Below are 6000 nucleotides of genomic sequence, written 5' to 3'. Positions count from 1 at the left end.
CAGAATAACTGAATTTTACGTTAGAACGAAGCAAAATAACAAAGACAGAGAGAGAGAGAGAGAGAGAGAGAGAGAGAGAGAGAGAGGGCGAGAGAAGACGAGCAGCGAGAGAGAGAGAAGAGAGAGAGAGAGAGAGAGAGATTTAATTCTCTTCATCTTCGCAAAAATATAGTAAACTGGGATTTGTATTTTTTCCTTTTTTGCTTTCCACAAGAAAGGAAGTGAAGCAGGGATTCCAAAACAATTTCTACATAAATGAAAAAGAATGGTGCAAGGGTGAGAAACAAACTGGAAGTTATTGGCTTCACAGAGAGAGAGAGAGAGAGAGAGAGAGAGAGAGAGAGAGAGAGAGAGAGAGAGAGAGAGAGAGAGAGTTTCCAAGCCAGATTATAGACAATCTTGGAGATTTGAAGCATTTCAAATGAAATTCAGTCTTTGATCTAAAAAATTATGACAGATTTAGACACGAAGTCAATTGGGGCAATTCTCTCAATAGAGCACCAAAAGGACGTTTTCCTTTTCTCTCTCTCTCTCTCTCTCTCTCTCTCTCTCTCTCTCTCTCTCTCTCTCTCTCTCTCTCTCTCTCTCTCTCTCTCTCTCTCTCTCTCTCTCTGAATGTTTATGTACTCTGCTTTAGCAGGAGCATGACCTCACTAAAAGAGTGAAGTATAGTCATAACAAGGACTGATCCGACCTCCAGCTTACTTGGGGGCACGTAATAAAATCTAAGGTCGAATGGAGCTTTATTTCACCAACTAAAATTAAAATACATATGCTATATTTTATTGCAAATAATTGTCCTGTACATTTTAACATGCAATTTATTCATTTTTTACATTTTCATCCTAATAAATAAATTATAAATATCCTTTCCTAAAATTCATGTATCTTTAACTCTACACAAAACAACTTTTTCAGAACCTTTTAAGCTTTTCCAAAGACCTTTCCTATCTCCTAACAACGACAACATACAAAGTAGTTTGTAGGCTTACTCCCCGAGTAAGCGAAATCGAGGAAGATGTTGCAGTAAAAATCTGAAATACATGGAAGAGGGAAGAGGGGAGTGGCCAATGTATCTCTGATCTGGATGACATTTTTGATGGAAAAATCATTGATCGATCAAATTCATAAATTCATGTGGTTATATTTAACATTTAAGATTCTTCTGCTTTCACTATCGTTCAGAAGGGGAAGGAAAAAGAGACACTTTTGGAAGCCAGCAAGACACACTGAAAGAACTGAAGATCTTTCGTGTGAAATTTATGTCCGAGCCCGGATGGAAATGTTATCTAGTTTTCTTTCACGCCAATTTATTCCATATTTAAACTATCTTTGTAATTTACTGAAAAAATATAAAAACTGAATGTTAAGTCAAGCTTGCAAAGTTAATCAAAGAAGAGAATAATGTATCCCACATCAGCGTTGGGTCTCCGATGAAAACAAAATTTTACCAAAATTTCTTGAGAGCCATTTTCCTATACATTTATAATCCTTTTTGTCATCGTGGGGAAGACTGAAACACCGAACCCTTTCTGGAGGACACCCAGAACGGGAAAGTCCCCTTGTAACCTTTTATTTCTGCCGAAATTTATTGAGACGCCAATATTACTTTAACTTGTCCCAATGTCCCCGTTTTCTCGTTATGGAGGCAAGTGTATCTTTTATACCCAGAGATAAAATCAGAATCTGTGGTCTTCCGAGATTTATGGAGCTCGGTTTTTTTTTTTTTTTATGTAGAAAGTCGTACTCCTGAGGAGACGAACGTAATGGTGTGTGGTAAATGATACTTCATATCTGTCTATACAAGAGGAATAAATAGTATTTTCAAGTATTGTTCATAATATTCTTATCGTCCTACATTTCTATGGAACCATCAAAAATGCCTATTAACTTGCAATGTAAGCATCCATATAATAGGTAAAAGGGAAAAAGTAGGAACAAGAGAAGAGAAAAATATAAAAATATTTGTGAAAAGAAGAAACAACAAAGAAGGAAAGAAAGTTCGTTATTTATACGACCCCCTTATTCCGAAGTTTTATCTAACGACGCCCTGTTCATTCTGTCCCTATAATTTCCCTTTCCAAGCAATAATATTATATATATAAAATATACATATATATAAGGATATCTATATATATATATGTTATATATATATATATATATATATATATATATCTAATTATCTCTTAGTGCGCTGGATAATTCTCTGTCCCCAAGGTACGTTTCGTCCGCTAGTCTTCAATTACATCGTACCCAACGCGGTACGAAGCACCATGAAATAATCCAAAACCAAGCAAGTTATTTTCTAGGTGCGTCCATTATAACCTCTTTCGGAAGCGCTGCAAGGAATCTTTACTTTCACTCGTGCCTGCTGGTATGTGTGCGTGTGTGTGTGTGTGTGTGTGTGTTAGCAAAATGTCTCAAATGCGAACGAATGGAGTTTCATGTAGCTTGGCAGAAGTATGTATCTTTCAACCCTCTCGACTTTCGGGACAAATTGACGATTTGCTGCCTTTGAAATGATCTCAAAAGGTAATAAACTCAAGAGTAATTGAATTAATGATATGCTGAATTTCATTATTAGCTGTTCACCTGTTTTTTTTTAAATTACCCTGTTAACACACGCAAATACACACACACACACACACACACAAATACATACACTCACACAAATACACACACACACACACAAATACATACACTCACACACACACACACACACACAGGCACTCACACGCATACAAAGGTAAGATTTTCACCAGCTGAAATGCTCCACACCCGTTTTCAATCTGTACTGCTGGATTATGGTCTGTACTGCCTGCCCTTCCTACAAGACTTATAATCTTGCCCCATTTACAGAAAAAGAGTGCCCGGTAAAGTTGTTAAGGCATTTCTTGTTAAAATTTATAACCAATTAATCTTAAAGGAGTTGGGCCAGCTGAATTCAAATATCAAAGTTACCAAGCAGTATTTTGATTATTAAGGCCCCAAAATGACAAAAAACAAAATGGCCGCCATAAAATTCTAAATGCCAATAATGGCTCATCTTTCTAATAATAATTTTTTTTCCCCCATGATTTGTGACACTGATGAACAAAATTAAATTGTAAAAATTTAATTGAAGGTACCCTTGATGACTTTCAGCGGCACTGCGCTCTTTTTTTTTTTTTAAACCAAAATTACAAATCAGCAAAGTCAATGATAATTATGTTTCATCTTGGTTTTTAGATTCATATGTTTGTGCCAGCCTTTGGATAACGCTTACCTCCAACACATTCTTTTTGATATTTTTATTTACAGGTAGTGTGCAGATTCAGTATGGAAACATCACAAGAATCATCCACCTCACTAATATATTCGTACTACAAATAGCTATCCTGCCTAGACATAACGTAGATTATAACAATGGTTGGACTTTATGGTGGAAGGAAAATGGAAGCAGTTTATAATCTTAAAAGATATGTGAAAGACATGTTGTTAATGTACATCATCTGTCAGGCCCAGAAGAAGGAAACATTTGTAAATGGTGGACCAAAGGTTCTTCTAACACTGCAAGACAGTGCCACCAAGAGGCAAAAATTGAAGGACGAGAAGAACAAATATGCTATAGATAGGGTTTTTAATCTTTCTGCATCAGATTCACCTACATGGCAAAAATCCTGCTGTTGTGTATTCACAGACAAAGGCAAAATATCAAGACTAGAAGCCTCCGGATCAAAAGCCAGACAAAGAGATAGTTGTCCTAGTAGCTCTGTGGCTTCAAAATTACGAGTTCATCTGAACGACTCAATTCGGACCTGTGTTTATTCTGCCAAGTTTCTTCCAAAGAAAGCCTCCATTCTATATGTACTTTCACCATGAGCCAAAAGCTAACGGAAACTACAAAATTTGACCAAAAGCTAAGTGTTGCATTGTCTGACTGCAATGACCTTGTGCTGGCTACACGCGCGCTCGCTCAATCACCAACAAAGATGAATGTTCTCTTCCAAAGAGTCACCTGGCGAGAAATACGATTGGTCGAAGAAAAAAAAAATTTCTCCTGTACGACTTTTATACATATTTTGCTGTAACCATTAGTCACATTTCATTTATGATCACAAATGTATGCACTGGTATGCAAGCTCTCCGATCATGTACTTGTCCATGTAAATGAAATCCCCTGTATCAAATTGTATGCATGTTAATATGTGTGAAGAAACACAGACGGCCAGATTTAATCCCGGTTCCGATTTGTCAGAGATCTGTAATTTACTTTGCGACCCGCAGCAGTCAATATCCTTTGTGAATATTCTGTACATAAATCAGTTCCATCTCAGAAATAAACTCGTCAACACACAGTCGCAATGTTACTCAATACCTTCCTTACACTGGTGACCCTGGACTGACCGAGAGGCCGACGAGAGATGTCTGACCCACAAAGATGTCCAGCCCAGCCACAGCCAATGAGGCCGACAACGGCAGCGACCCTCACCACCTCCTCCACGAACCTGCCGGCATTCGCGCCCCACAAATTCCTCAACCCGATGGAGGCACTCGTAGGAGACTGGAGACCGTCGCACTCCTGTAGGGAGGCCCACAGTCAAAGTATATAGGGTCTGCTCCTTGAAGTAATATATTCCTCCAAGGTCTGCTCACGAGGCGGTACTAAAACCTAACCCCGCCCCTTGTGAAACGTCATCAGTTACAAAAGGACCATATCTTATGAAACTATATATTTACGATAACATTTTTGTATAACTATTTTTGCGATGGCGTTTTTTTTATATAAATTATCCTCTTATTACATGTTGCCGTATACTACGTTAAAGTACAGAGAATGCTCTTTCAAGTGATATATGGCACAATACAATTACAATTACTTTCAAACCCGCAAGCGCTCACAGAAAAGATTATCTACGCACACAAAAATGTGCAATTACTACATCCGTCAACCTACATACATTCACGTTTCGTAGCGTATCTGACTAAGGGATGATGATAGAAACTGAAAAATGGATTAGAAAGCTGATAAAATTTACTGTATAATGCATAAATAAAATTGATAGGTGTTCTCAGAAATTTTCGAGGAATTCTATGTCAAAGACGGACCAAAATTTTAAAATTTTATGTAAATATTTATCACATTTTTCTTACATGATTTTTCATCTTATTACATTTTGCCATATACCATGTACAAGAACAAAGAATGCCCGTTCAATTGGTATATGGCACATTACAATTACAATTACTTTCAATTCCATAATCGCGCACAGAAAAAATTAACTACGCACGCTAAAATCATAAAAAATTAAGCGTTCGTGGGAGATCTGAAATCTAGCCCCGCCCCTTGTGAAACGTCATCAGTTACATCCAGCCAGACTGACGAATACCTTTTTGTACTTTTTTCCGAAAATATTATAATCGTTTGAGGCATGCATAATTAATACCTTTATGTATACAGTTTGTGTTATATGTAAACTTACGTGTTCGGAAGTATATTTATGTGATATGACGTGCTAATGAGAAATTTGCTGGAAATGTGTTCCCTGTATCATTTTCTTCATTTATTCCTTTGATACCTTATATCGTATTTGATGTAATTCTTATACTTTTGATATTGTTTTCTTTTTTGTGGTCAAGTCGTGCAAATGCAACTGCCATGCTTTACACTGACTGTATCCACATTTTCTTTGTATTTAGCATAACAATTAGTATTCATAATAAGATTTGGAAAATGTAATTAATCTATCATTCTAACCTTTAGCATAAATTAAAAAAAAGTTGCTTTTCATAGTGAGGTATGAACACAGTGGCAGAACTAAATACATTTCTTAAGAATTATTTATAATCTTGATAATATTACTACCTGAGAGAGAGAGAGATGAGAGAGACGAGAGAGAGAGATGAGAGAGAGATGTTTGTCAATGTTTTTAAAAAATGGGCTTGAAGAGAATACAGCAAACCAGTATATAGGTAAGTAAATGAATAAGTAAAAAATAAACATGAAGAAAGCTGGAGTAG

The sequence above is a fragment of the Macrobrachium nipponense genome, chromosome 3 (genome assembly GCF_015104395.2).
Source record: "Macrobrachium nipponense isolate FS-2020 chromosome 3, ASM1510439v2, whole genome shotgun sequence".
NCBI classification, from domain to species: Eukaryota; Metazoa; Arthropoda; class Malacostraca; order Decapoda; family Palaemonidae; genus Macrobrachium; species Macrobrachium nipponense.
This window is presented reverse-complemented; position numbering follows the sequence as displayed.